Genomic DNA, 24509 nt, shown 5'->3' on the forward strand with positions numbered 1-24509 from the left:
TTGGGCAGCTGGAGGTGGAATACAGAAAAAGCAGCGGGGGGAGGACGGAAGGAGCAGCGAGGAGAAGAGCGATAGGAGCAGCAGGGGGAATAACAGCGGTGGCAGAGAGCAATCGACCCCAAGAGAGGAGGAGGAGGAGGAAACCAGCAGCTGTCCGGGGAGTGCTTTCAGAGCACTGCAAACAAGTACTCCAGAGACGAGTGAGGAGGCTGGATCTCCTTCCACCACGGCCCTGGAGGGTCGTGGTTTCAGGCAAGTGCCATTAGCATGTTTTCTTTCCTTTAAAGGGTGGTGGACAGGACTAAAGAATGGCACTTAAAACAACATCAACCTGGTTCCCTCACCCTAGGCACTTCACAGTCAGGACACGGGTGAAGGCTTGCACACTCTCCCCCCCCCCCCCCCCTTTTTTTTTCTTGTGTGGCACCCCAGGCCAATGCCCTAATCCTTGGTTTTTTTTATTGCTTCATCTTTCGATTGACACCGCAAACAACCCACCGGGTGAAGCGAACCCCATCCACGAAGATTCAGAGGAGACCGACTTGAATGAAGTGGGACAGTGGTGCTACATATCCTTAAGTCGAACTGTGTATCTCCTGTAACTTTATCTACAATAAAGCGTCTTAAAAGCACAAACCCGACCTATGGCTGCCTAAATGGGAGGGATCTAAGGGACGCTAACCCCTCCACAAGCCTACAGTGGTGTCAGAAGTGGGATAGGTGGGTCTAGTCAGGACGACCCAACCCGTCACAATGGAAGCTATCATAACTCAGTTGGCAGAGGGCCAACGACACCTTCAGCTCGTTATAGAACAACAGACTAAACAGTCAAATGAAGAACGAGAGGCACTACATGCAGCCATTAAATAACACTCCTCCCTTTTAACTACCAATCAGCAGGCACAGGAAATCGCAATATTGCGCCTCACAGATGCCATTGATAGTACCAGAGTACAACCTAACGTACCTAGCTCGGTTCTTCAGAAGTTTCAGACGGGCGACGACCCGGATTACTTCTTTGTAAACTTTGAAAGAGTAGCCTCCACAGCCTCTTGGCTGCCAGAAAGATGGGGACAATATATAGCGCCCCTACTCTCAGGCGAGCTACAAGCTGCCTACCAAGCAGCCAATCCAGCAGGTACGACCAGTTACGCAGAAATAAAGAAAGCCATCCTGGAACGTCTAGGATGCGATCAGGAGTACTATCGGAGTCGCTTTAGAAAAGTGGATGGCTGGGGACAACCCTAGGGCCTTATACTTCCGCATAAGGGACTTAGAACCCACTGGTTGCAACCTTCTTCCTCCTCCATGGATGAGGTGACGGAGAAGATTTTCCTTGAACAATATCTAGAAGCCCTTCCCTTCAGTACGAGATCTTGGATTAAACAACATCCTAATTTAACAGTCACGATGGCAGTTGATCTGGCCTGTGCTTATCATAGATCTCCGGAGTTTAAAGCATCAACACAGCGAGCCCCGATAGGAGGACACAAACCACCAAACAGACCATCTCCTCTCTCAGTAGAGAATAAAACTCTCCCTTCCAAAAGCCCTCGCCTAAGCCCACCACTAGCCCCATGTCAACCCCACAGTGTTTTCATTGCGGAGAGTGGGGACATATAGCCGCCACTGTCCTACCCGGACTCCACCCCCAGAACCTATGGAAGTCGGTTACTCTCGTGGAAGGGTACTGGTGACGGGAGACCATTCCAAGGCATATAGGAAGAAGGTACATGTAAATGGAAAACAGGTAACGGCCTTGCTAGACACTGGCTGTCACCAGACGGTTGTTACCCAGGACCGGAAAAAAGGCCCCAGTTTATTGAGGGCGACTACATCCAGGTTACATGCGTACACGGGGAGAAAAAGCTTTATCCCTTAGCTGAGGTATTGTTAGAAATTGACGGTGAAGCCCAACTAAGAAAGGTGGGGTTTGCCCCTCACTTCCGGAGACGGTCCTCCTGTGAACCGATCTGCCTAAGTTTCACGACTATATACAGGCCCTAAAACCCGCCTCCTCCCTGACAAACTGGTTAGAAACAGCCCCCTACTCTACAGAAAACCTAGAGACACCCAGCAACAAAAAAATAAAAACACGTAGAGAAAAAAGTAGAGAAAAGAAATCCTTTCATTTAGCGTCTCGCACTATACAGTCTCCTGTCCTTCTTTCTTCAGATGAGATGCAGGAGCCCCAACAGAGTTTTCGTGCAGCCCAGAAGGAAGACTCCACTTTACAACACGCTTGGGAACGAGTACAAGAAGACGACCCCAACAAGGTAGGCCCCTATTTTTGTATGAAAAACGGTCTACTTTATAGGGTGTCTCGAGAAAGCAAGAAAACTAAAGAACAATTACTGATACCCAGTGCATTCCGGGGACAAGTTTTATGTCTTGCACACAGTCAGGCCCGTGGCGGGACATTATGGGAAAGAACACACCCTAAGATATATACTAGATCGCTTCTATTGGCCAGGGATATACCAAGAAGTCACTAGGTATTGCGCTTCTTGTACCAGATGCCAACTGATCAATAACCCAGTCCTTCCACCAGCTCCACTTCAACCCCTCCTTATAATAGACGATCCCTTTAAAAGGGTAGGGATGGACCTGGTAGGACCCCTACTCCCGTCCGCTCGAGGTCATCAATACATACTCGTGTTGGTGGATTAAGCCACTAGATGCCCAGAGGCGTTTCTGTTGACCTCAGCCACTACCGCTAGAGTAGCCCAGGCCATGATCAGCTTCTTTTCTAGAGTAGGATTTCCCCATTAGTTACTCACTGATCAGGGTACACCTTTCATGTCAAAACTGATGAAACGGGTATGCGCATTTCTAGGGACAAAACAAATACGCACATCTGTATACCATCCTCAGACAGATGGGCTGGTCGAAAGATATAACAAAACCATAAAAACAATACTGAAGAAAATTGTAAATAAAACCGGAAGGGATTGGGATCGACAATTACCCCTAGTATTATTCGCCATAAGAACACATGAGAAAAAATCCACAGTTTTTTCCCCCTTTGAATTACTATTTGGACGGAAACCCCGTACCCTCTTAGACATGGCTATAGAGCAGTGGACTCGGGAAGAAGACGAGGGAAAACCCCTACTACAATATAGCAGGTCCCTCAAAGAGGACCTGTCAACACTTTGGGAAGAAGTCCATTCCAACATGGAAAAATCCCAAACCAAACAAAAGCGGTTATATGATCGAAGTACTAAGCTAAGAGAATTTGCAGTGGGGGACGGAGTGTTGATACTTTTACCCACAACCAAGAAACAGTTACTGGCCACCTGGCAAGGACCCTATTCGATTGTAGAGAAGGTCACTCCGGTTACCTACCGAGTAGCCGTGCCCCACAAAAGCAGGCTAGGACAAATATACCACATCAATCTATTAAAAGCTTGGAATGAACCAACCCCAGCGTCCTTATCCCAGACGTTGCCCATACACCTTGTGACAATGGATAAGACCTTAGACATATCCTTGATACCAGACCCTCCCATAGGGGAAACCTCCTTGCAGCTAGGAAAACAATTAAAACAGAAGCAAAAAGCGGAACTGCTAACCCTGTGTTCTTCCTTCGCTGATGTGATATCAGGAGTACCAGGTCGAACCAACCTGGTTGAGCATGATATTATTACTGCAGTTAGCCAACCAATTAAGCTAAGGCCTTATCGTATCCCAGCTGCCAGAAGGCAGGCCGTAGATCAGGAAATCAAAGCAATGTTGGAGGCAGACATCATAGAGCCATCACGAAGTGCATGGTCCTCCCCAGTAGTCTTAGTGCCCAAACCCGATGGAAGCATTAGATTCTGTATAGACTTCCGTCTGTTGAATGCTATATCAAAATTCGACGCCTATCCCATGCCACGGGTAGATGAACTTATAGAGCGCCTTGGGGACGCTAGGGTCATGACCACTATAGATCTTACAAAGGGGTACTGGCAGATCCCTCTATCTCCTGCTGCCAGAGAGAAAACCGCCTTCTCAACCCCCTTTGGACTATTTCACTTCAAAGTACTCCCCTTTGGTCTCCATGGCGCTCCGGCCACTTTTCAGAGACTGATGGATGTTATCCTGTCCTCCCACCAGTCCTACACTGTCGCCTATCTAGACGACATCGTTGTACACAGTCCAGACTGGGAAACCCACATGCTTCACCTAGAAAGGGCCCTTCAATCCCTACGACAAGCAGGCCTCACTCTCAACCCAACGAAAACAACGTTTGGTACAGATCACATAGAATATCTGGGGTATGACATACAGGGAGGTAAGATAAGACCCCAAATCAACAAACTAGAAGCGATCACAAAAATCCCTCGTCCCAAGACTCGTAAAGACATTTGTTCCTTCCTAGGCCTAGTAGGGTACTACCGCCGATTCATACCCAACTTCTCCACCATGGTAAGTCCCCTCACTGATCTCCTCACCAAAGCAAACACAAACGGACACTTCACCTGGACAGAGACCCCACGAGCAGAGCTTTCAGACACTAAAGAAGTCTCTGTGTAACGCACCTGTATTAGCCTGTCCTGATTTTCGGAAGACCTTTGTCTTACAAACTGATGCCTCGGGGAGGGGTCTTGGGGCTGTTTTATCACAACCAGGTGACTCTGGGGATCAACGACCCATTCTTTTTCTCAGTAGGAAACTATTCCCTAGGGAAACCAAGTATGCCACAATTGAAAAAGAATGTTTGGCCATTAAATGGGCTATGGAGCCTCTTCAATACTACCTCTTAGGCCGTCATTTTTTTCTGCTTACGGACCACGCTCCCCTTACCTGGCTCTCTCTCCATAAAGACTCCAACCCTAAAGTCCTTTGTTGGTTTCTTGCCTTGCAGCCTTTCACTTTCAGTACCATGCACGTCTCGGGGAAGTCGCAAACCAACGTGGACTTTCTATCCCGATTTCCCGTCTCGGAATGGCCTGACCGTCCATTCACAGGGGGAAGGCAATGTGAGGAATACACCGCCGTCACCGCCTCGCCCGGGACTTCCAAGATGGCGGCGGCGCTCGATCGACCCAGAAGTGGGGGCAGCGTTCTAGGCACTGACGCACACTCCGACGGGAGCACGTCTAACGAGGAAGCACTTAAGGGAATGCCGGGAGAAGGCCCGGGCGTTGTTGTTGGGAAACTGGAGGTGGAATACAGAAAAAGCAGCGGGGCAGAGGACGGAAGGAGCAGCGAGGAGAAGAGGAGCAGCAGGGGGAACAACAGCGGCGGCAGAGAGCAATCGACTCCAAGAGAGGAGGAGGAGGAGGAAACCAGCAGCTGTCCGGAGGAGCGTTTTCAGAGCACTGCAAACAAGACCAGTACTCCAGAGACTAGTGAGGAGGCTGGATCTCCTTCCACCACGGCCCTGGAGGGTCGTGGTTTCAGGCAAGTGCCATTAGCACGTTTTCTTTCCTTTAAAGGGTGGTGGACAGGACTAAAGAGTGGCACTTAAAACAACATCCACCTAGTTCCCTCACCCTAGGCACTTCACAGTCAGGACACGGGTGAAGGCTTGCGCACTTCCCCCCCTCCCCCTTTTTTTTTTCTTGTGTGGCATCCCAGGCCAATGCCCTAATCCTTGTTTTTTTTTTATTGCTTCATCTTTCGATTGACACTGCAAACAGCCCACCGGGAGAAGCGAACCCCACCCACGAAGATTCAGAGGAGACAGACTTGAATGAAGTGGGACAGTGGTGCTACATATCCTTAAGTCGAACTGTGTATCTCCTGTAACTTTACCTACAATAAAGTGTCTTAAAAGCACTAACCCGACCTATGGCTGCCTAAATGGGAGGGATCTAAGGGACGCTAACCCCTCCACAAGCCTACAGGATGCCTGGAAGGTGTACTGCTGAAATGGACATGTCCTCGCCAGTAGCCATTTCCATATTGCTTTAGCCTCCAGACAAAGGGGTATGGATCTGGCCCCTCCTTATTTGTTCAGGTAGTACATTGTCATGGTGTTGTCCATCTGAACCAGCAGGGAGCGTGACTATATGGAGGGGAAGAACGCTTTGAGAGCCAGATGAACAGCTCTGTGTTCTAGCATGTTGATATGGTAGGTTTTCTCCTTTTTCAACCACAGCCCCTGTATCTGAAGAGATCCCATGTGAGCGACCCAGCCTTGAAGAGACGCTCTCTGACTATACTCTGTTTGGGAATGTCCTGGTGGAAAGCAACACCTTTCAGAAGATGAGACCGTTGCATCTACCATTTTATTGAGACTTGAACTGTGTGAGGAAGAGTTATGGTGTTCTCCCAGCAGTTGGACACTTGAGATCACTGGTCATCTAGAGCTTGTTGTAAGGGTCTCATGTGTAATCTGGCATTTGGAACAATTAATATGCATGACACCATTGAGCCTAGCAGAAAGAACACCTGCCTGGCCAGTGAATGAGGTGTTCTCAGGCGAGTGCGAGCTTTGTGGAGTAATGATAATAGTCTCTCCTCCAAAGGAAATGCTCTTGCTTTTGCCCCGTCTAGCGTAGCGCCCAAGTAGTGAATCCTCTGTGTAGGGTTGAGGATAGATTTTTTGAAGTTTACACACAGTCCCATTTGATTCAAGATTTGGATGCAGTAATTCAGGTGATCCTACAAGAGACTGAGAGGCACTCTTGAGTAACCAGTCGTCTAGGTAAGGATAGACTAAGATTTTTTGTTTTCTCAGGAAAGCAGCCACCACCGCCATGCATTTTGAAAACGTGCGAGGAGCAGATTTGAGTGCGAAAGGCAGGACCTTGAACTAGAAGAAATCTGATTCTATCCTGAATCGAAGAAACTTCCGGTGCTTCGGCGAAAATTGGGATGTGAAAGTACGCATCCTGAAGGTCTATAGAGCACGTCCAGTCCCCTTGGTGCCTGTGTGTAATGTTTTGGTGTAAAGCCAACATCCTGAATCTCTCTCTGAGAATGTATTTTTTTTTAAGAGTCTGAGATCTAATATGAGCCTGAACTCCTTCAATAGACCTTTCTTTGGGACCAAGAAGTAGCGGGAATAGATTACCTGTCAATGTTGGAGCCAGGGAACCTTTTCGATGGCCTGTTTTTGTAGCAGTATGGAGACCTCCTCTCGCAGCAGATCTATCCGACTGATTGAGATTTTCCGAGGAGGTACAAATGGTGGTGGAGACTTGAATATTACTGAGTACCCACTCTGCACAATATTGAGCACCCAGTCGTCCTGCGTTATTTTTATCCACTCTTCCAAATGAAAACATATATTTCCTTTCTCTGGAGTGGGAAGCAGAGTTGGGGGAAGCAAGAACTCACTTTTTTGGCTGTTTAGCCACAGAGGGGGTTTGCCTAGAGCCCCTTCTTCCTCTACCAGGTCGTCGCTGGTGGAAATGCGATCTCGCATGTGGTGCTGCGAGGACCAATGAGGGGCATGAACCCTCTGCTGGTACTGACGACGATCGTAGGGTCGGTAGCCAGGTTGGAAATCCTTTCTTTTCTCCAGACCAACCGCCTTCAAGGTGTCCAGTTCGGATTGCATCATGAACATCTCATCATCCGCATGAGAGCCAAAGAGAGATGATGCATTGAAGGGGAGCTTGAGAATCCTATGTTGGGCTTCTGGTTTCAAGCCTGTGAGTCTCAGCCATGAGTATCTCCTACCGCAGATGCAATGGGAATAACCATGGGCAGCAAGGTCTGATGCATCAGCTGCCGCACTGATGACCTGATTCGCCATGAGCCCTCCATCATGCAGAATCTCCTGAAAATCTTGCTGATCTTCTTTTGGCAATTTTTCTCTAAAACATGAAAGAGAGTCCTACAGTTAACGGTCATATCGACCTAGCAAAACGGAGGCGCTGGCCACATTCATGTAGGAGGCCGAGGTGTTGCACATTCTCTTCCCAATGGAGTCCATGGCTTTGCTGTCTTTGTCCGGGGGAACAGCAGATGAGGAAGCCCCCATGTGACCCTTCCTGGCTGCTGATAAAATTACAGAGTCTGATGGTGGGTCAGACCTCAGAAAAAGAGAGTCCTGTTCTGGGGCTCTGTACTTCTTTAATATCCTCGAAGGAGCCACTCCCACTGAGGCCGGCGTCAAGAAGGTATGCAGAGCCTGTTCTAGCAACCCAGGCACCAAAGGAAGAAGAGGTCTAGTGGAGGACCTGTGATGCAAAGTCTCAAAAATCACAGATGTTGAGGGGTCAGCAGTAGGCATTTCGATGTTGAGCTTCGAAGCCCCTCTACACAGTACCTCATTGAATGTGACAATATCATCCACTGGCGATATTCTAGTTGGCTGGGTGTATGACAGATTTGGAGAGTAATTAGCCTTCGAAGAAGTGGATTTGAAGACCATGAAGGAGACCTGTGTCTTCGCTCTCTAGGTGAACGATGTCTAGATTTTTACCTAGATCGATGAAGGGGAGATCTTGAGCTGTGTCTCCGTGAGGTTGTAGGCTTCTGAGGAGTGGAATGTCGCACTTATCTTTCAGGAGAATGGGAAGGCGAGTATTTCTAATTTCTAATTTAAAACATTTATAAAGCGCAGCGTGCACCGAACGGTTTCTTGGCGCTAGTGGAGGGTATTGGCAACAGAGGCAAAGTAGGAGCCTATTGGAGAGCAAGGGGGGAGGTTAAACAGGGAAGGCCTGTTTAAACAGAAACGTTTTTAGTTCCTTGCGGAAGGGCACATAATGGGTAGCCGCCCGGAGATGGTCAGGGAGGGAGTTCCAGAGAGTGGGGGCCAAGGTAGAGAAGTTGGTCCCTCCCCACTTTTTACGTCTAAAGCGTGGGATTTGAAGGAGGGACTTGGAAGAAGAGCGAAGCTCTCTGGTGGGAACGTATTCTTTTATTAATGAAGAAATAAAGGCGGGGCAGTGCCTTGGCGGGCCTGGAAAACCGTACATGCGGTTTTAAAAAGGGAGCGTTCCTTGACAGGGAGCCAATGGAGCTCCCTGAGAAGGGGTGTGGAGTGGTGGTAACGTGGGAGACCAAAGACCAACCGAGCAGCCTGGTTTTGGACCATCTGGAGCCTCCTCAGGCTGTATGCTGGTATGCCGTTGTAAAGGGCATTGGCGTAATCCAGCCGGGATATTACCAATGCGGCCATGATCATTTTGAGTGCCTGGGGGGAAAAGAAGCGAGAGACAGTGCGGATAGTTCGGAGGGTGAGGAAGCAGGAAGAGACTACAGAGCTGATTTGAGAGTGGAGGGTGAGCTGATTGTTCATTTTGACCCCCAATGTTTTGACCGTGGTAGAAGGAATGGGGGCGGGACCAAGAGAGGAGGGCCAGAAGAGAGAATTCCAGGGACTGGAAGAACCCCCGGCGAGAACCAACTCGGTTTTATCCGGGTTCAACTTGAGATGGTTGTGGTTCATCCAGTCCCTGATGAATGTCATGGTAGACTGGAAGCTAGAGACAGAGAAGGGAGAAGAGGATAAGTCAAAGATGAGCTGGAGGTCATCCGCGTAATTGTACACGGTAACCTCCAGCTGCTGGAGAGCGAAGATGAGGGAAGAGATATAGAGATTGAATAGTAAGGGAGACAGAGAGGAACCCTGGGGAACACCACAAGTGACGGGAAGTGGGGTGGTAGTGAAGTCTCCCAGCCGGACCGCCTGGGTACGGTCCCTCAGGAAGGAGGAAAGCCACACCAGGGCTGATCCCTCAATTCCAGCCGCCTTGACACGGGACAGTAAGATGGTGTGGTCCACCGTGTCAAATGCGGCGGAGAGATCGAGGAGTACCAGCGCCTGGTGTTTGTTATGATCCATACCCTTCCTGAGGTTGTCAAGGACTGATACCACGACTGATTCAGTCGAGTGCCTGGGTCGGAAGCCAGCCTGGCGGGAGGCCAGTCCCCCATTGGCCTCTACGTGGGCGCTGAATACCGCGGTGACATGGCGCTCCAGCACCTTGCCCAGATAGGGCAGCAGGGAAATGGGGCGATAATTGGCTGAGATGGACGGGTCAGCGCCAGGCTTCTTTAAGATGGGCACTATGGTAGCTGATTTGAGCGCGGGGGTCACTACTCCCTGCGCTAGAGAACTATTGAGGAAAGTGATGGGGGGTTCAGGGCAGGAGGAGTAAATTTGTTGCAGGATTCGCGCCGGACAGATGTCTGCCGGGGAACCAGACTTAACTTTGGGGAGTATCTCCAGAAATACCTCCTCAGTGAGGGGAGGGATGGAGGTAAGATGATTTTGGACAGTAGGGGGGAAGGGATCAACAAAGGTAGACGAGGGGGGGGGGGATGTTGGCCTTGATGGTAGCGATCTTGTCAAGAAAATAAGTGTTAATTTGGTTGCATAGAGGCTGGGATGGGGGGATTTGGGGTGAAACTCTGTCGGAATAGGCCAGGTCATTCACTATACCGAAGATTTCCCTGGGTTTATTCTCAGCTGACATTATTTTTAATGAAAAATAGGAGGTTTTGGCGGCGAGGATTGCAGTCTTGTATTCGGCAAGTGATGTAAGGTAGAGGGTTTTGAATAAGGGGCAGTAATTTTTTCTCCAGTGCCTCTCTGCCTGTCGAACAGACAGTTTTAGCTCTTTTAGATGGTCATTGAACCACCTGTTCGACTCCTTGGGTCGCCGGACGGAAATGCGACGCAGGGGAGTCACTGAGTCACAACCTCTAGCCAACCAAGTATTAATAGTGTTGGCTTGAGAGTCGGACGGAAGACCAGAAAGGGTCGGAATAGAGTTCCGAAGGTGAGAGGTCAATGTGGGAAAATGAACTCTGTTCCAATTCCGCGCCCAGGTATTTTTGGCGTGTAGGACTTTGGATACCGGGTTGAGAGAGATGGAGAAAGAAATAAGGGCATGATCGGACCAGAGACAAGGGGAGACCGTCACCGGGGAAACAGGCAGGTTGAGGGACCAAACCTGGTCAAGTATGTGACCGTGAGAGTGAGTGGGGACAGAGATGAGTGACACAAAATTCAGAGATAGAAGAGACTCCGTGAATTCTTTCGAGGCAGTGCACTCAGAAGGGTCCAAGGGCCAGTAGTTGAAATCCCCTAACACAAAGACCGAGGCGTAGTTAATCACCATATTAGCCAGCATGTCTTGAAATGCCGGCAGAAACAGAGGGGAAAACTGGGGAGGGCGATACATTAGAAGACAAGTAATAGGGGGGGAGAAGACGAGGGAACGAACTGTAAGGAATTCAGTGGAGGGAATGGGGGGGAAGGGAAGGGTTTGAAAATTCAATTCCGACCGGGCGATTAACGCCACACCACCGCCTACCCTACCCGCCGGGCGGTCGGCGCGTAAGGCGACGTAGGGAGGGGGAAGGGTAGCCAAGAGAATGGGGAGGGAGGAATCACAGAACCGGGTTTCGGTCAAGAGCAGTAAGTCAGGCTTCTCAGAATCGAGCAGGACAAAGAGCTCATGATGGTGCTTGACCGCTGACCTGGTGTTGAGTAAGAGAACAGATAATGATGGAGTAGAAGGAAGGGGGTCCGTCGGGGAAGGGCATTGTGGCGGAGAGGCGGGCAGGGAGGACGGCGATGTAGGAATGGGAGAAGGGACAAGCCCTAGTGAGACAATGTGCCTGCGGACGGATTCTGAGAGTGGCCAGTGACCTTGGAGGGTGGTAAGCTCATCAGAAGAGTATGAAATAAAATTGGCATGGAGTCGTGCCCCTAGCCCCGTCCGGCCGCGGACGGGCGCAGATGGGCTTGCCTTAGGCGCGCCTTCGGCGCGCAAACGGTGCGCCCGATGCGCACGTCCGCTGCGCGTTCTGTAGATGCACATTTGAAATAGAAGGCCTCAGGGGCGGGAAGAGGGCGTGGCCAGGAGGTGGGCGTGGCCAACGGCGAGGGACGCCGGTGCAAGGGGTCACGTGAGCGCTAGATCCGCTCCGTGATACCCAAAGTGCAAAGTGCTGAATAAGGTGTCTAAGCACAGATTAAAAACACATAAGATCACAATAAGCTCCCAAACAGCATCTACTCCCGGCTTTTCGCCTCAGGAGACAAACCCAGCCGAGCGCGAGGAGATCGGCGCTTATAAGGGGCGGGAAGAGGGAGTGGCCAGGAGGTGGGCGTGGCCAACGGCGAGGGACGCCGGTGCAAGGGGTCACGTGAGCGCTAGATCCGCTCCGTGATACCCAAAGTGCAAAGTGCTGAATAAGGTGTCTAAGCACAGATTAAAAACACATAAGATCACAATAAGCTCCCAAACAGCATCTACTCCCGGCTTTTCGCCTCAGGAGACAAACCCAGCCGAGCGCGAGGAGATCGGCGCTTATAAGGGGCGGGAAGAGGGCGTGGCCAGGAGGTGGGCGTGGCCAACGGCGAGGGACGCCGGTGCAAGGGGTCACGTGAGCGCTAGATCCGCTCCGTGATACCCAAAGTGCAAAGTGCTGAATAAGGTGTCTAAGCACAGATTAAAAACACATAAGATCACAATAAACTCCCAAACAGCATCTACTCCCGGCTTTTCGCCTCAGGAGACAAACCCTGAATATCTGAAAATACACCAATCCAGGGGTAACTTTCCGCATCCTCCAGTCTTTTACACTCTCTAACCATCTCTGGGAGAGGTTCGTAGGAGCCGTATGGTGTTCTGGAGCCAGAGAGCCCTCTGGCGTGATCTGAAAAATTCGTAGTTCCGGAGAGGATGACGCACTCCTCGACGTCAGGCCTTTACAGTCAGATCATGGATGTCCCTTGACATTGACGGATCCCTCGACATCGACACTGGTGAACGATCTGTTCTCAGTCTCTTTGCCGGTGGAGACCTATGGGTGGAAGTAGGTCTCGACGTCAACCTCCTCCTCCTCAACGGCGACCCCCTCGCTGGTGACCTCCTCAACGTGACCTTCTTGACGCCGAAGGTGGCTTCCTCACCAGTGATTTCCTCGACGTTGATCTCAACGGCGATGCTCGCCCTGTCGTCGGTGACGAAGCAGCCATGCGCCCTGCTTACCAACGCTGGAGTCTTCTGCGTCGGGCTTGGCCTCGATGTTCTAGGTATCTTTGACGTCAGTGGTGCTATCGACGTCGGTGCCGAGGTTCTGGACAGCGACCTCACCTGTCGGCGATGCGTCTTCAATGTTGAGCGTCTGTCTTCCACCATCGTAGGTAAGCCAGACTCGGACCGCCTTCGAGAGGGCATTGACGTCAGATGGTGAGACATCGTAGCCGTACCTGGAGTCGGCTTCTATGGCGATACAGCCTTCGAAGTCAATCTCGGCACCAGAGATTTAGACGCTGAAGGGTATTTTCGACGCCGACCGCTCTCTCAATGGTGAATTCGACCAATGTTGTAGTTTTTCTCACTATTTCTTGTGTTCTGGTCTTCTTTGAGAGGAGGGCTCTTAAGAGAATTGTCCTTCTCTGCCACTTACTGGCTCCTTTCCTCACTCCTGCATGGCATGCAGTTTAATCTTCTCCCTTTAATGAAGGGTTCTTTTCGACAACTGCTGGCAGTAGTAGCACTTGTCATGGCTGTGTGTAGGTGGCAAGCACACAATGCAGACCGAGTGCGGATCTGACTTAGCCATTTTCTTCCCACAGGAAGGGCACTTATTAAATAAGGCTGGCATTCTGATGGGAAAAATTGCTGTAAAGTCAGAAAAAATGATGGACCAGTACAATAATTACTAAAGACGCTGAGTGAAGACAGAAAATCTTAATCTGCCTGCTATCACCTTGCCTTTTCCCTGAAAATAAAAGCTGTGTTTCTTCAAACAAGTTGAGAGTACATTTTCTCTATATCTTGGAACTGTTATTTGTATAATGTTTATTCAAATTAAATATACAATGCAATATTGGCATATTTGAGCCTAGTTTTGAATTTGAGGCTGCATATACATATGTATATTATATTAATATATATGTGCATTATTAATCAGGGCTCCCGCACGTGGGCGGGACTCTTCAGTGCTTATGACTATTGATGAGTATCCCCTGGAAGAGAACTGAAGTTTAGAACTGAACTAAGGCCAGCACCACACGTGGCCAGCCACTGGTACTGCAACACCCTCATATAGAAATCAATGTAGATAGAGACTCTAATTAAACCCAATAGGAAATAATGTTAACTTGAATTAAATATTTTGAAAAAGTTAGCAATATAAATATTATAATTAATTTAGTTACATAAATATATATATAAAATAGCACATATTTAATTATAAAATCGATTAACAACATTTTTGCAGTTTAAAAATGAGTGTAACAATAACTGTTATTAAATATTTTTAAATACATTTGAAGAAATTGTATACATCGCTTTAAATAATTATTTAAAGGGACGCATCCCCTTTGGAGAGTTCCTACGGGATAAATTAAATAGTGACAACACCAAGTCATACAGGGAGGAAGAGCGCATCATGTTAGAAAGATTTGAAGCACATGGTTATCTCAGAAGAGTATTACATCAGGCTAATGAGAAGGTGGGAAAAGAGATCCTCTTTGCGGCAAAAAACTCTCAAAGATAATGAGATTAGATTCATAACAAGTTACAATTTTCGAATCCAATAAGTTAAGACAGATTTTCTATAAACATTGGTATATTATAAAAATAGGCAATAATATAGGGCCACTTATTCGGGCATATCCCTCCATCACCTTTGGAAAGGCTAAGTCTCTCCAGGATTCGCTGGTTTGCAGCCATTTTTAAAAATCCAAAGCTATAAACTCCCCGGATAGAACCAAAGGGTTCATAAGGTGCAATAATGGTTAGGCTTGCAGAAAAAACAAGAATGTAAGTACCTTTCTCCTTCCTACAGGTCGTAACAAAAAGATCACAAAGCTGATATCATGTGGCTAAGAAATCTGCATTTATGTACTGGAATGTCCATTCACACTCGTTATGTTGGAAGCGTTAAGTTTCTTTCCCGCAAGAGTGTTCTGGAACAGTTTTATCCTATAAAAAACCAGGATGTAAAATGCAATGCAGCAAGACGTTTTGCAGACAAACACAAGAGTCAACCTGATCTTAAATTTTTTGCCACTGATAGGGTTTCCATAATGGCACATGGAGGAGATCGACAAAGGAGACTTTGGATTCTAAAACCTTGCTTAATTTTGTAGCTGGATACTAAAAATCTCAAAGGTCTGAATAAGTTCTAGGAACTTGCAGTTCATACTGAATTGGGAATTTTGCAAATTATTGAGAATGGCTTATGAATTACTGTAGATATATTGGATAAGTGTAATTAACTGTATTCTTGACACGGTCCCCCCGTGAAAAGGGGTGGTGGGTTGGCAAAATGTTTTAAACGTAATCTGAAATAAAGACTGATGGAGCCGAACATTGCTAACTCAGAGGCAGCTTTTTTTAGCTAAGCTTTAAATAATCACTGCACAGGTTTGCTCATATACCGTCCCTCTGGTCCTGCGGCCAACTTTGTGAAGTCATTCCTGGATGTCATTTCTGATTATTCGGCCTTGTACGCCAACTTTTTGATAGTAGGAGACCTTAATATTCACATTGATAATGATGTCTGTCCTGTAGCCAAAGGTCTGGTGGAGGATCTTGAATTGCTTTCACTTAAGCAACCGGTTCCGACACCTACAGACGTGCATGGTCATATTCTGGACCCTATTTTTACAAACTAATTTGATAACGATGAGTGCTCCGATTCCGGTGGCTTGGTCAGACCATTACATAGTACCTTTTTATATCCATCAACCTCCCACACCAGTAGCACAACCTCATAAAAGAAGTGCTCGTAAATGGTCCTGTCTTACATCTGAAACGTTCACGGCAGCGTTGAAGCAGCAAACACCATTACTCAACTCTTATCCCCAGATTGCAAACAGGCAACTAATGAGGTGGATTAATCAGACCTTAGATCAGTTGGCTCCCAAGAAAATCATCAGCATGCACTCCAAGCCATCGGCTGCATAGTATACAGAGGCATTGCTGGTAAAAAGAAATCATGTAAGCAGTTGAAACGCATATGGCGAAAAGACAACAAAGAATACCACAAAACTACATATCTGGCCTCCCTGGGAGACTATCATAAGGTTCTAAGGCAAGCATGTGTGCTGTTTTACACTACAAAAATTGAGCAAAAATGCTCTAAAGGAACTCTTCCAGATAATTAAATCTCTGACATCCCTGGAACGGACTCCGGTATCAATCACTTTCACCACTGACGTTTGTGATTAGATCGCACTCTCCTTTCTTGATAAGATAGACAAAATATACTCTTCTTTCCCTGAGAGTGTTAGGAATTTCCCGTTTGTTGCATGACACTCAACAGTTGCAGCTGCAACAGGTAATTTCTTAAAACAGAAAGCCATATCAGAGGGTGAGACCGACAGCTTAATGTTTAAAATAGCTTCTGGATCACTTTTAGACCCAGGGTCCCCAGCTATACTCGAGCGAGGCGGAGAAGCCACTGTACCTGTACTCACTGATGTGTTCAATCTATCCTTTATATCCAGGCAGGTCCCTCAGGAATGGAAGTACGCCAAGGTGATTCCACTCCTAAAGAAACCAACCTTGGATCCCTCTGTACCTGAGAACTTAAGACCAATATCCCTGCTGCCTTTCTTTGTGAAGATTGCAGAAAAATTTGTCAATGAACAGCTGATGAATTTTGTGGAAGAAAAAGCTCTTCTCCACGATATGCAATCTGGTTTCAGGCCAGTTTTTAGTACTGAATCTGCCCTTTTATTTGCATCAGAATCTCACCGCCAAGAGGCTGATGAAGGTAAAACAGCTGCACTTGTCATGCCTGACCTAAGTGCAGCTTTTGATACGGTCTACCATGGATTGCTGCTAGATAGGCTGCAAAACTCAGGAGTGGGTGGCACCGTGCAGAGCTGGCTTGCGGAGTTTCTGATGGGCAGCACATTTCAGGTCACCCAACAGTCACACTCATCCAAGGTTAGGACGCTTGGATGAAGAATAGCTGTTTGCGACTGAATGCGGCCAAAACAGAGATTCTGGTGGTAGGTAAACAACCGTCCATCTGGTCCACATCGTGGTGGTCAAATGAATTAGGTCCTTTGCAGACTATGAAACCTAAAGTGAAAAATCTAGGAGATTGGTTCGACTATCTTTGAGAGATCATATCTCAACTCTTGTAGATATGTGCTTTGGCACCCTGAAAATGCTCCAGAAGATTCTGGGGCTCCTCCCAGATTCTGTAAATAGAACTTCAGTCCAGGAACTCGTGACAGCACGGCTAGATTACTGCAACATTCTTCACCTGGGACCCTCTAAGAGGTGCCTTTTAATGCTCCAGAGGATACAAAAGGCGGCAGCTAGCCTGTTGCTGAATATACCCAGGCGTGCCCCAACGGGGTCGGCCTTAACCAAACTCCACTGGCTTCCCATTGAGAAAAGGATTTCTTTCAAAGCCATGTGCTTCGTCCATTGGGTCCTCCATAGGAAAGGCCCTGGCTACCTCTATCGTCTGATTCAGCCCTACCTCACCAACCGCTGTTTGAGATCAGCAGGAATAGGTCTATCCAGGGCACCGAAATTTAGTAGAACGTGTCAGATTCTTATAAGCTAAACAATGGAATAGCTTGCTGCCCCATCTTAGATTAGAGCCTTCAGAAGCTCTTTTTCGGAAGCACCTGAAAACTTTGCTATTCAGGAAGGGCCACATCCACTAAACAACTAAGGGAAACCCACCTCCAGTTATGTTGATTGAAATCTAGCATAGGGACACTCCGGTATTGAGTAACCAGGAGCTTTACAAACTGCTAACATAACATTTACAAACTGCTAACATCAGCCTTGATATTGTGAATTAAATGGCCTATTCCCCACCTGTTTTTCTCCCTTCCTTTTCTTGCCTGCTTAGTTTTATATGTTAAGGGTTTTCCAATTGAGGCAGGAATGGCTCTCTAGCATGATGCAGAGATGCCAAGGTCCAGGGATCCCAGTTCCAAAGGAGATTGCCCAATTTATATATAGTTTATTACTTACGGAGATTGACTCGACACACTGGACCTCTATGGTAAAGTTATGAGTCAAAAACTCCTATAGTTTGAAATGTAGATAGTCAAGTACAGATTGTGAGAAGTCGGCCTGATGTATGATGTCACTAGTTCTAGTGTACACCTTATATCAGTCCAAACAACCCTTATGGTGTCTGGTTGTAAAGTCAACCTTATAGACCAGCTATCCTAGTGGTAGCATGGACAAGAGCAGTCTTAGGCTAAACTCTGAATGGCATGTGAAGCCAGCTGTTATACCATTTGTAACCCCTTGAATACCAAATGAAAGGACACCACAACAGATATATATATAAAATAAAGTGTATTTATTCTAGTCAAACCCTCAGCACTCTTTATGAGATTCGAGGCAAGTACAACAAAGTCTTATTCAAGCATACATTAAGTCACACAGGTAAGTAATACAGTTAGGCCCTAGGGGCCACGCAAACCATATACTAAGTAAGTAAGTGGTATAAGGACCACTGTCACAGAAATAGGATAGGCCATCGCTGGGGCTACACTATACTACCCAAGGTTAGGAAGTGGGAGGCCCACGGGATTCAGGTGCAGAGTGGAAACACTCACGCGTAATGCGTATAATCGAGGAAAACAGTACAGTTTAGAAATAATAAGATTTAGGACACTTCTGGAGTAACTAGGAAGTCAAGACTGGAAAACTAGACACTAGGATAGTCAATACCCTGTTAAGCACCGGAGTACCCAAGTTACCTAGTCCACGGGCTGCGGGTGCATAGGTGTGAACTTGCGTCGGGTTTCGTCGTCGACTCCTATGGATGCCTGAAGGAAAGATGCTGACAGGCAGCCAGTGAAGAGTGTCCGGTGGGATCAAGAAGGAAGGATACCTGCAAGCAGAAGGGACAAAGTCTGGGTCACTAGCCAGTGACCACGTGGAACCAGGAAGGAACCAGGCGATGTCGGGGGATTGCAGGTGAAGAGGTGAAGCTTGTCGCAGCAGCGACGGGTACCAGGAGACGTCGAGGACGACCAGGACCAGGAGGCGAGCTGTCCCACGAAGGCTCGTGCTGTCGGCGGCGTCGAAGTCGAACTAGGACTCACCAAGCCTTGGCAAGCGGAACCCACGAAGAATGGAGGACTTGCTTCTGGTGCAGACCAGGAAGGTCTGGGGTGCTTCTCTTTCACAGAGGAGCAGGAGCCAGTCTGGAGGAGCCAAACCAGCAGTGGAAAATTGAAGGCGTGTCGTCACAGAGGTTACTAGCCAACGGGCAAGTAACCGGACAGGCGCGGCAAGCAGGAAAATGCAGAAGGGCCCCATGCAGGACTCGTGGAGTGTGGGGGGCTGATCTTCGGTGCAGATGGTGCTTGGGGTTGGGGCTTCTCAATCCCCGGTGCACAACCTCGAGGGTGCCTCAGAAGCTGCGCTGGAAGATACTCGCCACTTTTCCCAGGTAGCCGGTCCCACGTCTCTAGTCGCCTCCACGGATCTCAGCTCGGCTGTGGATGTGGATCAGGGTCGGAGAAGTCTGGAAGTCAAGGCTCTGGTCAGGCTCTGCAGTCGGTCCCTCGTAGAACTTCAGCAAAGCAAAGGGTACGTCTCCTGATGGTGCCTGTTCGCACAGGGTGACCACTCCTTGGCCACAAGGGAGATTCTTCAGTCTTCTTCTTTCGTCGAATGTCGAAGGTCCAGAGTTTCTGTTCAAGTTGCAGGTTCAGGATAATCTAATCTCCTGGGGCCCAGCTACCACACTTATACTAATCTGGGGAACTGGGTTGCCTGCTAGGTCACGCCTTATGGGTGGGACCTGGGAGGGGGGTGGTTACACCCCCTTCCCTTTGTCCAGTTTCGCACCAGGACTGGGGCTGGAGTGCCCCAGCACCAGTTTGAACTGGACTATGCATGGGACACCTTGTGTGCCCCAGGCAGTGTCTAGTTTTTCATCCCTCCCTGCCCAAATACACTAAGGCCTGTCTGGGGTGGTGCTAGCACCTCCCAAGGCACGAAACCTATTGTCCAAGCCTCTCATGCCGGGATCACTCCCAGCAGCAGGAGGTCAGACTTGTGTCGCGGCAGCAGCATCCATTTTGTGATGCTGGGGCTCTGGTTAACTTTAACCGGGTAAGTAGGTTTCAACATGTCTTCTCCCTCTAGAAGGGAGGGGTAATATCCTCATCACCAGAAATGGGATGGGGGTATTATTCCAAAGTGTTAGACACCTTACACTACATGTTTTGATAAAGCCAAACCATAGTTACCATAACCGTTTAAGATTATAAAGCACTTTAAGAGTATATGGTAGGCTATATCATAGAACAGCTATAAGGACATGGTTCCGAAAGCTGTAGACAGGCTCAGCTCATGCTAGAGCACTATCTCACATGTTACCAAGCACTCTGCCTCCAGGATTGTTAAGGCCTGCCATAGGAGTGGCTGATAGGTACACATGTGTCTATATATAAGGTAGGTATAGGAAAACTACACCTAAGCAAGGGGTGATTACACGACCTTGCCCCAGCTGAGTGATCAGCCAGTTGTGTCATAATGGAAGGCCAGGCCAGGGGTGGCATAATACATGCTGCAGCCCCTGGTAGGCCTAGGGTACCCCTATGCCCTGGGTACCTAGGGTACACTATACAGGGTCTAATAAGGTGGTCCCTACCAATTGGGTTATGCACCTAACGTACATAGTATTAATTTAGAGAGAGAACAGCAGGGCTGTGGGTCTGATTAGCAGGCCCACAGCCACATCTAAGTCGAAAACCAGTAAAGCAAAAGCAAAAAGTGGGGGTGAACATAGAAAGCAGACCCTACTCTCCTACACAGATTATTTTTTTATTTGTTCAGATATAAAAAAGGTTCTGTTTCAAATGATCCAAACATTCAAATTATATCCTGTATCGTTTTGTTATTTTGTTGTTTCTTTCTTCACATTTCAAGCGAAATGAATAGTCATATTTATAGCGAAGTGAACAGCCGACACGTGTTTCACCCAGTGGCTCAAACTCGGGCCAGGGCTTTTTCAAGGCTGGAAGAAAATATTTGTGAAGCAGTGTTAGACAGATTAGGATCTCAGGATCATCCAATAACACCCAGTGATATGTGAATAGAGCGAACGTGATATCCAGAAACGAAACAGTGACACTTCAAAAGTGCTCAAAGGAATGTGAAGGGAAAGAAAAAAGAAGAAATACTCCCACTACTCGGGTGAGAGAAGGATAAGTTACTTACCTGTAATCCTAGTTCTCTTCCAGGGGTATCCTCATCAAAGTCATAAGCACTGAATATTCCCGCCCATGTGCGGGGAACCCGGAAATAATAAAATTATATATGAAAAACACATATATATACAGCTCTGTATATGTATAAACATATATTATTCTTTCCAAGCCAATGCAGCCCCCATAGTAGGCTAGACAATGTAGATATAAATATCCAATAACACGCCATAGGTATAATAATACACCTAAATCTCTTTTTTTTTTAATGAGGTCAAAACTCATGAGAAAGAAAAGAAAACAGTTGTTCTTTGCGGGACCGTAGTCCTAAACACAAAGATATACTTACTCCATATTTAATACAGTCCTCTCATTTGCCTGGGGAGGCGGGTGGGTCCTCATCAATAGTCATAAGCACTGATAAGAATAGAAAGCCCATCTTCCACCGCAGGCAAATGAGAACTGCACTATACATTGAAGATAACAACCGAAATAATCAGTTGTTGAACAGATTCCTCAAGGAGGCTTGCCCTACTTGAGTGTCTGCTCTGGTGTCCGAGTCCAGACAATAATGTCTCGTGAATGTATGGACAGATCTCCAAGTAGCTGCTTTACAGATCTCGGAGAGTGGGACATTGTTGAGAAACGCAGCAGTAGCCGCTTTCCCTCGTGTGGAATGTGCCTTAGGTAGAGGCCACAACGGTTTCGGAGCTAGTTGGTAAGCTAACTTAATGCTTGACACAATTCATCTAGCAATAGAACGTTTAGATGCTGCAAAACCTGTACGGACAGCACCATAGTTTACAAACAATTGGTCAGACTTTCTGACAGCCTTAGTTCTATCTAGGTAAAATTTGAGAACTCGTTTAATATCCAAAGAATGCAACGCCCTCTCAGCTGGCAAGGAGGGGTTGGGAAAGAAAGTTGGTAGTGAGATAGACTGATTCACATGAAAGTCGGACACCACCTTAGGTAAAAATTAAGGATGAGTTCTCATCACCACCCTATTAAGGTGAAAAACTGTGTAGGGTTCTTTTGAGCAGAGGGCCTGTATTTCACTCACCATACGTGCTGAGGTGATAGCTACCAAGAAGGCTGCTTTCCACGTAAGGTGCTGTAATATAGCCTTATGTATGGGTTCGAAAGGTGGACTCATAAGCTTTGAAAGAACCAGGTTCAGCTCCCAAGGAGGCGAGGGAGGACTCACTGGGGGGTAAACCTTTTTGAGTCCCTGCAAAATATCTTTTACCACTTGAATCTTAAAGAACGAATGCTGAGATGGAGAGCGCCTATAGGCCGTAATGGCCGCCAGGTGTACTTTGATGGAGGAGAATTTCAACCCCACCCTGGCTAAGTGAAGCAGTTAGGGTAAAATCACTTCCTCTTGACATTTCGTAGGGTTATATTGATTTTGAATACACCATAAATAAAATCTCTTCCACTTACAGAAGTATGAGTGTCTCGTAGAAGGCCTCCTAGCTTCCTTCAATATGGTCATACATTCCTGGGGAAGGTTTAAATGGCCATACTGGAGGACTTCAGGAGCCATGCTGTTAAGCTCAGCGAGGGAAGGTTGGGATGGTAAATCCTCCCCTGCATCTTGGTTAGCAAGTCCGGCCTGCACGGCAGACGCTTGTGCGGCCGGATCGATAGGTGAAGGAGATCTGGGGACCACCACTGCCTCGGCCAGTCCGGTGCTATTAGGATCATCTTGGTGGTCGAGTGTTGCAGCTTGGTTACCACTTTCGGGATTAACGGAAGAGGAGGAAAGGCGTACACAAATGTCATTGACCAGTCGATCAAAAGGGCATTCCCCAGAGTCCCTGGTCGATAGTACCTTGAGGCGAAGCCTCGGCATTTTGTGTTGTTTTCGTCCGCGAAGAGATCTACTTGCGGACGGCCCCACTCCTTGAAAATGTTCTCTAGCACCTCGTCATTGAGGACCCAGTCATCTTGTCTTGAAAGTGTTGACTGAGTGAGTCCGTTTGAACGTTGAGCTCGCCTGGCAGGTGCACCGCCGTTATGGAACTGTTCCTTGCCAGGATCCAGTGCCACAGGGATTGAGCCTCCAGCGAGAGTGTCCTGGAACGAGTACCCCCCTGCTTGTTCAGGTGGTCCATCGTTGTGGTGTTGTCCGTTTGTACTAAAATGGAACTCGTGCTGATTGAGGGCAGGAACGCCTTGAGGGCGAGATGTACTGCCCTGAGCTCTAGCATGTTGATGTGATATAGCTGCTCGCTGCTGGACCACAGCCCCCGAGTCTGTAGAGACCCCAGATGCGCGCCCCAACCTTGTAGCGATGCGTCAGTGATCAGTGTTTGCGATGGAGGTTCCAGATGGAAAGGAATCCCCACCTGCAGATTGCTCGACTTCAACCACCTCTTGATCGACTGCCTGGCCGTTGTCGAAAGGCACACTTTGTCCTCCCACAGAGAAGACTTTTGGTCCCATTTGTCCTCTAGATCCTGTTGGAGAGGACGCATCCGCAACTTGGCATTGGGCACTAAGAATATGCAAGATGCCATAGCCCCTATCAGGGATGATATCTGTCGCGCTGTAGACAGCCTGTTGGTTATAGCATGCCTGCCTTTTTGAGCGAGGGATAACTCTCTCTCCTCCGAAGGAAACACTTTTCCTAGTTCGGAATATATAATCGCTCCCAGGTAGTGTATCCTTTGCGTTGGTGTGAAGGTGGATTTCTTGTGATTCACCTGGAGCCTCAATCGGTGACACAGATCCAGGCAGCGTGTCAGCTGTGAACATACAGTCTGAGGCGATGGACCTTTTAGTAACCAGTCGTCTAGATAGGGATAGACGAAGACTCCTGCGCACCTCAGGGCAGCAGCTACCACCGCCATGCACTTTGTGAACACTCGAGGTGCTGATTTCAGGCCAAATGGTAGACCCTTGAACTGGTAGTGGGAGGTTCCTACCACGAATCTTAGGAATTTCCGATGACGCTGGCAGATGGGTATATGAAAATACGCGTCTTGCAGGTCCAGCGAGCACATCCAATCGCCTCGACGGAGATGTGGATATATTTGGTGAAGTGCAAGCATGCGAAACTTCTCCCTCTTGATATGTTTGTTGAGTGTTCATAAATCCAAGATGGGTCTGAACTCTGTTTTTGTACTTCTCTTCCGAATTAGAAAATATCTGGGAGTAGACTCCTCTCCCTCTCTGCGCTCTCGGAACCCTTTCTATGGCCGATTTGAGTAAGAGGGTTGCCACCTCTTCTCGTAGCATCTTGAGTTGATGAGACAAATGTACCGGGTGGACAGATGGAGGAGGACTCCGGAAACGAAGAGAGTGTCCATGGTGCAGTGTAGTTAGAACCCACTTGTCTCTGGTGATGTTTTGCCACTCTGGAAGATGTCGCGAAATACTTCCTCCCACCGGAGCGGTGGACGGTATTGGAGGAAGCGATAGCTCATTG

General features: G+C 48.0%; 1 protein-coding gene and 1 long non-coding RNA gene across 2 annotated transcripts in view; one reads left to right on the top strand and one right to left on the bottom strand.

Annotated features, from left to right (window-relative positions):
* The window catches only part of JAKMIP1 (janus kinase and microtubule interacting protein 1), a 1879738-nt gene that overhangs the window by 1139551 nt on the left and 715678 nt on the right, over window positions 1-24509 (bottom strand).
* LOC146863070 (uncharacterized) overlaps window positions 1-24509 on the top strand; it is a 374800-nt gene that overhangs the window by 57857 nt on the left and 292434 nt on the right. Inside the window, exon 4 of the long non-coding RNA XR_014978211.1 lies at window positions 2176-2276. This is a non-coding gene — a long non-coding RNA (uncharacterized LOC146863070). The remainder of the gene's footprint in view (window positions 1-2175; window positions 2277-24509) is intronic.

The sequence above is a fragment of the Triturus cristatus genome, chromosome 2_2 (genome assembly GCF_964204655.1).
Source record: "Triturus cristatus chromosome 2_2, aTriCri1.1, whole genome shotgun sequence".
Lineage (NCBI taxonomy): Eukaryota > Metazoa > Chordata > Amphibia > Caudata > Salamandridae > Triturus > Triturus cristatus.